The sequence below is a fragment of the Camelus bactrianus genome, chromosome 25 (assembly GCF_048773025.1).
Source record: "Camelus bactrianus isolate YW-2024 breed Bactrian camel chromosome 25, ASM4877302v1, whole genome shotgun sequence".
NCBI classification, from domain to species: Eukaryota; Metazoa; Chordata; class Mammalia; order Artiodactyla; family Camelidae; genus Camelus; species Camelus bactrianus.
The window spans coordinates 1-11,769 of NC_133563.1; the positions used below are offsets into that span (position 1 = coordinate 1).

Below are 11,769 nucleotides of genomic sequence, written 5' to 3' on the forward strand. Positions count from 1 at the left end.
GATAGAGGAGAGACCCAGGACCCAACTCCGAGGCACATTCGCAGTAAATATTTGGAAAAAAGAGGAGACGTTGGCAAAAGACCAGCCAGTGGATCGAAAGCAGAGCGATGGGCTGGAGGCCAAGTGAAGCAGGAACACGGGGGAGGAGAAATGGAAGAGCTGGGTCAAATGCTGCCAAAGGGCCACGCATGATGAAGACTAAAAACTGACCACTATATTTAGCAACGTGGGGTCACTGATGGCCTTGACAGAGCAGTTTCCATAGAGCGAGGGATCAGGGGAAAAGCCAGAGTGGGTGCAAAAGGCAATGGCTCAAGAGAATATGCAGACAGTGAGTTTAAACGACTCATTAAAGATTTGCTGCAAAGACATGGGGTGGCAATTGGTGGGGGACAATTAGAGTCAAGGAGTGCTGTTTGTTTCTTTTAAGAGGATGGACTTTTATATACTGATAGGAGCCAACTAGCAGGAGAACAAAATAGATGAGGTAGTGACAGAGAGGATGGATGTGGGAGTGACAGCCCGGAGAAGATTGTATGGATGGGCCCCCTGGTGACTTTTGGATGATCTGGCTTTCGATGTCACCTGTAATAAGAGGTGGGGCAGCGAGAGTGAGGTCACAGACATCCGAAGGCGAGCGGAAGTGCTGGGAGTTGCTGGTGAAAGTTCTCTTCTGTTGGCTTCAGTTTGCTTGGTCAAAGTAGAAAAGTAAACTTACCAGCTGAGGGACGAGAAGGAAGAGTTACTGGAGTCATGAGCAGAAGATACGAAAGAGCCTTCAGGGACAATGGGACAGTGAAAAGAGCAGAGGGAGACGGGGGGAGTGTGCTCTCAGAAAGTTACGTTTTATCTTTGAGGTCCCCAAGTGTTGGATGTGTGATTGCCCTTCCTGCTGTCTACGAAGTAAAAATTGAGTATGGTTCAGGGAAAATGCTATTTCATTCTAAGAGGCTGCCTGTTTCTCAGGAACGGTCATCTTAAACTGCAAACACTACAAAAATGTTGAAAAGAAGAACTTGTGTACCCAATGACCCACTATTTTCTATAAATTTGGTTGCTATTTAGTTCCCCTATCAATACCACAGAACCGATACTGCCTAGGATGGAGATACATCGATGCTTAAATGGAAATGAAATCTGTATCTTTTTCCTAAACTCCATGGCTTCCTTAACATCCCATCCCCCTTGGAATTTAGGGGTGTCCGGTATAAGAAATAAGAAACAGTTTGAGAAAATCCTGGCTCAGAATTACACAGCACAACCTCAGCTCAGAAGTATACAGCCATAAAAATGTTTAGAAGCAAAACTCCATAACTACTCTTAAAGAATTTTGCAAACCTGGGCCTGCCCAGATGTTTCCAAACTGGAAAGGTACTCCAATCAGTTGACCGGTACGGGAACCAGAGGCTGGTCAGCCTTTTCTGTAAAAGCCAGAGAGTAAATATTTTCAGTTTTGCAGATCATTTTGTTGTAACCATGCAGGTCTGCAATAAGAAAGCGAAGAGCACTGGGAGACACGAAACAAATGGGCATGCCCACACCCTCCCTTCCACTCAGGGCAGCTTCTCTGTGGTGGGGATCTTTGCCACAATGACTTGTTTCTTTGTTTCCATTGGTTTCTTTGTTTCCACCTTACTGCTCAAACTCAGAACTTCAAGTGAGCCTGGTCCTTCAGCATCCATGCAGAAAGAAGGCTGAGCGGGGGTGGGGATCCCACCTGACAGAGAAGAGAGATGGCTTGTCACCATGACATGAGACAATCACACCTTCCGGGGTGAAAGGGAACAAAGATAAGGGAGGGGCACAGCAGTGGGACCCCTGGGTCACCTGCCAGGCTTGCTCTCCCTCCACGACCACGCTGGGGGCCTGGGTGGTGTTGGAACTCAGCTACAGTGATTAGGCTGAGGGGACTCAGGATAAAGGACCCTCCGTCTCCACACCGGGTTCCAAGCTCAGCCTCTCTAAGTCTACCCTCTGAATTTCTGGAACTCAGCTGGAAGAATACATGATCAGGCCAGACCCAGAGCCCAAGCCAAACACGACAAGGGTCACGTGGGGTTGTAACCCTGTGCTCAGCGGTCGGGGTCTCCTTGCAAATCTGCAGAAATCCCTGTTCTGCCTCATTCCTGGGAGAAACCCCACATCTCTTCCTGCTCTGTCTGTTCTTCTCTTGAGGCTATTGTCCTGGAGGGATGCAGAGTCCTTGAACCTGGCCCTCCAAACGTACATAAGCAGCCTGTTCAATAAAACAAATTATGCACTTTTTCACATTTGCCAGTTTTTTGATTCCAGAAAGGCTGCGGGACTCTTTCTCACTGTCTCCTGTGCCCCCACCACTTGGTGGCCCTCTCCTCATGGAAACATGATTTCCCACAACTGCACCCTGCCTCCCAGCTTGTCAGAGGGGAGTGACCCACAAAGACACAGGTGTTTGTGAGGATCCTGTCCCCCAGCAGAAAGCCTACTCCTGGAGCCACGGACAGGGATCTGGCCTCCTGAGCCGCTCAGCTCTAATTGAAAGCCTAAACTGGGGACCCCGAACATTGCTGACTGACTTTCTGAGTCACCTGGGCTGGAAGGGCCTGATTTTTCTTTCCAAGAATGGATGTAGCGCAGCCTCCATTTTCAGGGCTGACATTCATGACGTATCTAGTTCCCCCAACTGCACCCCAGGAAGGAAAGGCCCTTCCATCCCACTGGTTAGAAACCCAGCCCAGGGGAGTTCTGAAGCACTGCATTGCTGTCAGGTCCAGCATCCCTGCAGAGTGGCCCCTGCCCCTGAATGAGCCCCTTCCCTGGGCCTTCCCTGCCCCGACATGACCACACCCCAGGTGGTGCTGGGGAAGGCAGGGAGTGCAGTGAGGGGAGGGGGGAAGCAGAGCCCCTTGCTCTGGAGTGAGGAGACCACAGAGAAAGGCACATACCACCCCGACCCTATACCCCAAACTCTTAGCCCCGCCAACACAGGGGCCGCTCTGCGCCCTCTCACCGTGGCTCTCCTGTGAGACTGCACCCAACCCAACATCTGGCACCCAAGCCCTACCTCCCCTCTTATGACAGATCCCGTCTTCTTGGAAACTGCCTAGCAGCGCGTATTCAAGGCCGGCAGCGGGCCTGGCGGATCTGCACTTCAGGTGCCTTACCTGGCCAGCCGTGCGTGCCTGGGCTCAGTCCTCTATCTTGCCCACCGGTAGCCTGGGTCCACGTCCGGTGCAAGCGGAGGCCGCGGAGCCCAGGCTGATCCCCACACACGGACAGGTGAGGGTGCCCCCGCCCGGCTGCCCCGCTGCCCCGCCCACTGGTGGCAGCAACGCCCCAGCCTCCGGCCGGCGCCAACTGCAGGTCAGGACTTCCGCGCGGCCCCGCCCCCCCGGCCCCGCCCAGCTGTCCCATAAGCCTCCCCCCACCCCCGTCCTGGCTGCGCCCTGGCTCCCATTGGCTCCGCAAGTTCTGCCCTCGCACAACTAGACTCGGGAGGACGCACGACGCAAGCGCTAGGGGAGGGCCCCGCGGAGTTGCCATGGTTACAGGCGCCACGCTCTGCGCGGGCCGGCGTGCGCTTCTGGGGCGGGTAGCGGGCTCCGGAAGTGTGCAGCTGCCCGGGACCATGGCGGTGCTTGCTGCTGGGGTTGGCGGCTTGCTCGGCCGGGCGACTAGTTCTGGCCTGGTCAGTCGGCGGCCGACATCCTGTCTGGGGCGGCGTCCCACAGACGGTAAACGTACGTCCGCGCCGTCGGCGGGGCCGGCGGACATGAACCGGGGTGGGATCGGGGTTGGGGCGGTGGCCGGGGAGGGCTGTGGTGCCGGGGAGCGTGTTGGGGTGGGGCGGGGCAGGGCTTGGGCACAGCCTCAAGCTTTCCTCCCCCTCAGGCCCTGGGGCAGGGGCCGCGAGTCTGGGTCGCCCTTGGTGGCCGCGGCCTCCCAGAAACCCCCGGGAAGGGCAGGCGGAGGACCCATCTTAGATGAAGCGGGGCCTTACCCGGGTTTTGAAGAGCCCCAGAATCAGATGTTGGAATGGGGTGGCTTATCAGCCTTGTTTATCTGCAGGGAAATTTCAGTTCCATCCAGATGTTGGTTCCTTCAGTCAACGTCAGGAATAAGACACAAGGGTCAGTGCCGATAAGCAGTTATCTAGGGCTTGACTCAAAAGAAACTATGCGGGGTGTAGGGATGGTAGATGGGACCCTCCCTCTTGAAGTTAGCAGTCTTCTGGGATTAGAGGCCCCAGTTGAGGATTACATCCTCATCTGCAGTAATGGAGGTTGTGAGAAACACACAGAGAAGGGAGGGGTGTGGTGGCGGTAACTCATTACAGAATCCAGGACCCTTGCCTGGCTCTTGTGTAGAAGAGTCTCGCCTTGGATAGGGCAGCAGTTATCAAAGTGTATCCAAGGCCCCTGAGGTGCAAGCCCATTTTCATAGAAACGCCGGGATGTCACCTGCCTTTTGCACACTCTTGCTCTCCCGAGTTCCTGCGGGGTTTTCCAGGGAAAACCTGGCCTGCGATATCACAAAACAGGGAATGCAGAGGCAGATAGGAGAATTCAGCTCTCACCAGTCCAAAAGAGATTTGCAGAAATTAAAATCACTGCTATTCTTCTCACTAATGATTTTTCTTTTGAAAAATAGAATTATATTTTGTTTAAGAGTATTAATGGTAACATACAGTAGATTGTTAATATTTTTAAGTGAATTCATACACTTTTTCTAACTTCTTTTTTAACTTCTAACACAGGAAATATTGATAGATTAAACTCACATAAATAGCAGCCTTTTGGAGTTCTCAGTAATTGTTAAGAGTGTATAGGGTTCTGTAGAACAAGAAGTTTGAGAGCCCCTGGAGAACGGGTGCTCAGATGCTAGTCGGGTGCTTAGTGGTGTTAGACGGATGCCAAGATGTCTTCCGCAACTGCTCCCGGACTTGAAGTAATTGGCCACATGGAGATGGGTGGGCAGTGCCTCCACTTTACAAACCAGAAGCTGCTGAATGTGTCTGGAGTCTAGGCCATGGGCTGTGCAGGGATCCCCGTTGTATCTGTTCTATCTAAGCCGGGATTCCTGTGCAGAGGCCTGGCCCTGAAGACCCGCTCTCCTTTGCTCCCTGCCAGGTACCTTCTGTGTGACTTCAACCCTCCAGAGGGCTTCAACCTCCGTAGGAACGTCTGCATCCACATTGCCTTCCTCCTGAAGACCCTGCTGAAGATGGAAGAGCCGGTACTGGTGCTATTCCCTTGGGGCCACCTCTACCACTGGCAGAGCCCCGATTCCTGGTCCGACTCCTTTGACCTCCCAAGTCTCAACAGAAACATCCCTGACATTGAGTACGAGCAGTTCATTGCAGGTGAGGTGGTGGTCATTTAACTGGGGCCAGGTGGTCTTTGTTCTGGTTCCGATCTGAACATCGGGCCATCTTACTTTGGGCTTGTCGGTCTGCTTAGGGGCCCTGCTCATGTTTCCTACACTGCAGGTGAATTTGGTTTTTCCATAGTTTTTTCGGGAAATCAATTTGAAGTGTATGAGCTCTATGTCCCCTCCCCTCTGAAAACCCTGGCCTCCTGGTGAGATGGAGCGGTGACAAGGAGGCCACTGCCACAGAGGCCCTTGTCCCAGAAAGAGTCGCTCGCTGTGCAGTCAGGACTGTTCTTACCTGTAGGAAAACACGATGTGTGTGTAGCATGGGCCACGTGCTGGAGAAGATATGTAACTGCCCATCCAGTATAATTTGGTCCTGCTCAAGCTACCCATTTTAAATTTTGTAAGAGGGAAGAGTTCAAGATTTTCTTTGAATAAAGGTATTTAGAGCTTATCAATTTTTTTTAGATTGAAATGTGATTGATTTACAATGTTTTGTTAGTTTCAGTTGTACAGCTGTTTTGTTAGTTTCAGGTATGCAGCATAGTGATTCAGTTGTACATATACATAGTCTATTCTTTTTCAGGTTCTTTTCCATTATAGGTTGCAAGATACTGAATATTCTTCCCTGTGTTCTACAGTGAATCCTTGTCGTTTGTCTGTTTTACATATAGTAATTTGTATCTGTTAATCCCAAACTCCTAAGTTTGTTTTATAAGTCTGTGAGTCTGTTTTTTGTTTTATAGATAAGTTCATTTGTATCATTTTTTTAAAAATTCCACATATAAATGATATCATATGATACTTGTCTTTGTCTGACTTATTTCACTTAGTGAGATAATCTCCAGTTCCATCCATGTTGCTGTAAATGGCCTTATTTCCTTCTTTGTTATGACTGAGTAATATTCTGTTATATCTAAATACCACATCTTTATCCAGTCATCTGTCAGTGAATGTTTAGGTTGCTTCTATGTCTTGGCCATTGTAAACAGTGCTCCTGTGAAAATTGGGGTGCAGGTATCTTTTGGAATGAAGGTTCCCTCTGGATATATGCCCAGGAGTGGGATTGCTGGATTAGGTGATAAGCCTTTTTTTTTTTTTTTTTTTTTTTGTCTTTTGAGGAATCTCCATACTGTTTTCCACAGTGGCTGCACCAAACTACATTCCCACCAACAATGTAGGAGGGTTTCCTTTTCTCCACAGCCTCTCCGGCATTTATGGTTTGTGGACTTTTGAATGATGGCCATTCTGACTGGTGTGAGATGATAACATTGTAGTTTTGAGCTGCATTTCTCTGATAATTGAACGATATTAAGCATTTTTTATATGCCTATTGGCCATCTGTGTGTCTTCATTGGAGAATTGCTTGTTTAGTTGTTCTGCCCATTTTTGGATTTGGTTGTTTATTTTTTTCTTATTAAGTTGTATGGACTATTTATATAGTCTAGAAATTAAGCCATGGTCAGTCTCATCTTTTGCAAATATTTTCTCCCATTCCATAGGTTGTCTTTTAGTTTTACTTATGGTTTCTATTGCTGTGCAAAAGTTTATAAGTTTAATTAGGTCTCATTTATTTATTTTGGCTTTTATTTCTGTTGCTTGGGTTGCTTAGGTTGCCCTACGAAAACATTGCTGAGATGTATGTCAAATAATGTTTTGCCTATGTTTTCTTGTGAGAAGTTTATAGTGTCGTGTCTAATATTTAAGTCTTTAAGCCATTTTGAGTTTGTTTCTTTTTGGTTTTTTTGCGACTCTATTGTATGCTTTTGATTTGTGGTTACCTTATTCTTCAAATATATCAGCCCATTACTATATCTATTTCCTTTAGACTGATAATCACGTAGGCTCCAACACATCCTAAGAATAACGAAGAAAAAAAAGAAAGAAAAAAATCTACATTTTCTTGCTCCCCTCTCCCATTCCCAACTTTTTTTATTTTGATGTCCTTTTTCATTTTTACATCTTTGTGTTTATTCTCTTGCAACTCGTTATTGCATTTCCAACTATGGTTTTCCTGTTTCTATAGCATCCTGCTTCCTTTCTGTTTAGAATAGAACCTTTTAATGTCTCTGTTAGGTTCAATATTGCTGAGTTATCTCACCTCCCCCTCCCCCCTTCCCCCCAGGCCTCTGAATCCTCAGTCCAGGGAAGCTAAACCATTCTAGCCTTCATCGGTTCTGGGAAAGCAATCTTCAGAGTGGGAAAAGACATTGAAAAATAATATTCTGTGAGTTGCATTCTACCCTTGCCCAGAGATGGGAAACATCTGAAGGTGGAGGAAAACAGTTGGAGGTGGGGAACACAAAGTCTTTTCTCTTTTTGCTACTGAAGAAATGATTGCTTTTGTAATTAGTGATGATGCCCTTTAAATTGGTGAGATCGAGATTCCACAGCTTCAGCGCCTGTGAATAACCAGCTGGGAGAAAGCTCTCTAGGGCCCCTGCAGTGGGAAAGGCAGCCCCTCTGAGCACCTGTTGTTCTGTATTCTTCCTGCCTCCACACCGGTTCCCTAGGCACCGTGCAGGACGATGCAGTTACCCAAGGTGGAGGACGGGGAGACCCCTGCTCTGTGGCGAGCCACAGAAGCCCACACCTGAAGGACAAAATGTAGAGTAGTGGGGCGGTCATAGGAACAGGGGATGGTTGAGACCCAGGATGGTGTCCTGGAGTCCAGCAGCCAAGGCTGGTGGGGCAGATGGGGCCCTGGGTCATGGGCAGTCCTTGAGGGATCTGAAGCAAAGATAGGAACCAAGAGACTGGATTCGTGTGGGGGTACGGCACCCTTTGGAGGCTGCGGGGCAGCTCAGTGGGCCCAGGGGGAGCGGGCACTTCCCCAAAGCTGGGTTGACAGGTCACAACCAACTCACTGGGGACCGAGAGGCACTGAGTCATTTTTAACTTTTTGTCCCTCTTCCTGGAAAAGAAACTGCTGCCTGTTAAATAGCCTGTGTCGTTAGTGAGAATTAAAGACATGAAGCAAGATTGCCTCAAAAGTCATCCATTGTGTAGTTGTTAATAAGGGTCAAATGAAAACTTGAATAGATGAAATGAAGCATTCATCAGAGGATTTGAAAATCCTTTAAAATAAAAATTCTTGCTGCCTTTGTTCTTCATTTCAGGGTTCACTTGGTGATAATAATCATAACCAAAGCAACAGCAAACCCTTACAGAACTCTGTCCTGCTGTTCCAGGAACGCTGTGTTCATGACAACCCAATGAGTTGGCAACACTATGAGTTCCACTTTAAAGGTAAGGACATTCATTAATCACACGGCTAATAAATGGCAGAGCTGGGACTTGAACCCGAGCTCTCTGGCCCCAGAGACCCCTCTCAGCCCCTTCACTGCAGCTCATCACTTGGCATGCCCGACACAGGCCAGCATTTACGAGCAGCGTGACCTTGGCCAAGGCTGCTTCACTGCTTGGTCTCTGATTCCTCACCTGTAGATTGGGGGTGTGGGCAGTGAACTCTGTGAGCTCAGTGGTCACTTCCTCCAGCTCTGCAATTCTACTGCTTTGAGTTAGTATAGTAAGTATCCGAGCCCCTACATGGCCCACACATGGGCTGGCGCTTTGCTAGGCCCTGGGTTACGGAGCAAAGTAAGATCCGCCTGCTCCTCCGAGGAGCCTGTGTCCCTCCACGGCAAACAGCTGCGAGGCCCAGGCTCCCTCGCTGGCGGTCGGGGGCTGGGCAGGAACGTCTGATAAGAGAAGATGGAGGCAGAGCCCCTCCGGGAACAGTGGTGGCCACACAGCTCTCAGGAGCGAGAGCCTCTGTCCAGGCTGCTGAGAGGGGGATCCTCATGAGGCCAGTAGTCCCCCCAACCTAAGCCCTCAGGACAAAGATCCAGCCATCCCTGCAGTGTCACCATAGAGCCAGTCCATCCTCATCACTGTGCCTCTGTGCTCCTTTGTCCTGGGGCCTCTCTTCCCCCTACACCCAGAAGACTCTTCTCCCTCTCTTCTCTGAGTGCCCCCTCACTTCACCCGTGGTCCCTGCTTCCTGGGCCACCATCTCTGGAGTTGACGCTTTGCACCTTCACACCCCCCGTTTGATCAGGAGCCTGGGTTGGCCTCCTTGTGCTCACTTTCCACCTTCAGATGATTGCTCCTCCCCTCGTGGGAGCACATGGAAAAGCCAGATCCTTTCCTAGCAGTGCCTGCCACCCTGGCCTCCCTGCTCATCTGCCTCAGTCAGGAGCACCTGGACCACCAGCTCTGTATTGCCTCGCCTCCTACCATCAAGACGTCAAAGTTCATTCTCCTTCCACCACCCAGTATGGTCATTGTAGGGTCTTCTTCTCCGTCAGCCTGAGCCAGCCACCCCCCATTCACCCTACCCCCGGGCTCATACCCGGGCGTGTCTCCACCCCAGGTCCAGCCTCTCTCCTTTAAGTGCCCACCTCTAGCCGTCCAGCTTCTTCTCCACCAGCCTCCCTGGCCCTCCTTCACCCTCACTGGGGCATCATGCGCTGACTCCTCTGCTTTCCTGCCTGTCCACGTTCCTCTTACTTCCACTTCCCCACCTTCCAGCTCTGCATCCACAGTCAGCACTCTCTTTATGACAGACAAAACCCCCTTGAGCCTTGACCTTTTCAGTTCCTCACCAGGCCGACTTCCATCTCGGTTCACCCAGCTCTACTTGTTCTGAGCCTGCAGGCAGCAGGCTCTCTCAGCACAGATTTCCAAGACTACAAATCAATGCCCACCATGTTGCCGCTGCCAGGCAATCCTCCAGGATTTCTCTAGTGAGCACATTTCCCCACTTATCACTCAGTGGTGTCAACATCCTCTGCTCTCTGCACACCTCTAACCTTCCCTCTGTCTCTTCCCTGACTCCCAGCAGATGGCCTTGCCTCCTGCTTCAGAGAGAATGACATGTCACTGGAAAGGAACTCGCTCACCTGCAGCAAATCTGCTCACCTCACCTTTTAGCTGTCCCTCTCCCACCTGGACTCTAGCTGTAGTTGTTCTTAATTCAGTGAGTTTAGTTGACATATATATACACAGTTAAAAGCATAGCACACTATCGGCTACCTTCTAGGGGTTACTTTTTCAATTTAACATGGAGTGTGTGATTCATCCACTTCATTGCATGTACCTGCAGTTCATTTGTTTTAACTGATCTTAAATGTTGTGTGTGTGAAAGTAACACAAGGCAAGGGTAAGCCAGGATTCAGGATGCTGGTTACTTCCTGTGAGAAGAGGCCAAGAGCAGGATAGGGAAAGAGGACACAGTATGTCACTGTCAATATTCCTGTTATGATGCTGGGTGATAGGTTCATAACTGTGTCTTATAATATTAATTTTAATACATAAATACCTCTGACAGGCACCTAAGATGAGAATGTGTCATGAACCAAGACATACAATGGGTAATATTACACCATTATTGTTATGTAATCTTGTTATATTATATATTAATCATAATCATTTGTTATGGGTTATATATTATATAGATGCCTGAATTATATATTATGTATATAAACACCTACATATGTATTATATACTATCTGCTAATAAATAAACAGAAGATAATATGCTAGCATATCTTCTATTATGTATTATTTAATAAATAATAGCATACTCTATCCTGTTATATGACATGGAACATAATCTTTAATAAAATAAGAAATCTGTCAATATATATTGGTAATTAATAAAATTAAAAAAAACAGCCCGCAGCTTTTAACGCCGACACCGCTCCAGCTGTCACTGTGATTTCTCTTCCCTTTCATGGCCGAGGTCCTCACAGTGCTATCCGTTCCCCCTTTCATCTCCTTATCCTGAACCTTCCTCCTCCTCCCATCCCATGCTGCCTTCTACCCCGTGGCCCCTCTAGTCACCAGCGGCCTCTGGGGCACTGATCTGCGGGCACGGTCTCAGGCCCCAGCTCACCTGCCTGTCCGCCGCCTCTGCCACCGCTGGTGGGGGCGGGGCGGGGGTCAGAGTGCACCCCTTGTCCTGGAAGAGAACACAGCACAGACTGTGACCAGCAGCAGGTGTGGCCGGGAACTGCAGGACTGGGGGGAGAGCCAGACTGTCTGCATCCAGACCTGGGGCACTTGGAGTGTGAAGAAGCCCCGTCCTCACTGCCCCTGAAGTGAGGAAAACACCCTCAGGTGAGTTAAAGTGCTTATGACCTAGGTCTGTTGGCTGGAAAGGACAAACGGGCCCCTAAGGGGAGGGTTGTTGATGTTCCAGACCCCACCAAAGCCCTAAGGGCTGGCGGGGAACCAGGCTGGACGCTCCACTGGACCCAGTGCCCCCTCGGGGGTGGGGCCTTCGGGAACAAGCAGAAAGCCCTCTGTCTCTGGGGGGAACGGGGCAGTGTGGGAGCATCCCTGCAGCGAGTCAAGTGAAGTCAGGGCCTGTGGGATCCATTTGTATGGCCACATCGAGCCTCAGCAGAAGCCA

General features: G+C 49.6%; 2 long non-coding RNA genes across 6 annotated transcripts; one reads left to right on the top strand and one right to left on the bottom strand.

The window, feature by feature from the left end:
• Positions 1–7: 7 nt before the first annotated feature.
• Positions 8–3,347, bottom strand: LOC141574972 (uncharacterized). Its single transcript, XR_012502149.1, has 4 exons — positions 3,144–3,347; positions 1,632–1,717; positions 1,339–1,421; positions 8–721 (listed from the first exon to the last, which is right to left on the bottom strand). It is a non-coding gene; the product is annotated as an uncharacterized LOC141574972 (long non-coding RNA).
• Positions 3,348–3,479: 132 nt separating this feature from the next.
• On the top strand, positions 3,480–10,905 carry LOC141574990 (uncharacterized). 5 transcript variants are annotated; one of them, XR_012502191.1, is made up of 4 exons: positions 3,480–3,719; positions 5,109–5,341; positions 7,478–7,644; positions 8,472–10,905. It is a non-coding gene; the product is annotated as an uncharacterized LOC141574990 (long non-coding RNA). The 5 variants fall into 5 exon arrangements; XR_012502190.1 differs by having other exon boundaries at positions 7,478–7,579; positions 8,472–10,904; XR_012502193.1 differs by lacking the exon at positions 7,478–7,644 and having other exon boundaries at positions 3,481–3,719; positions 8,472–8,601; positions 9,510–10,898.
• Positions 10,906–11,769: the final 864 nt, after the last annotated feature.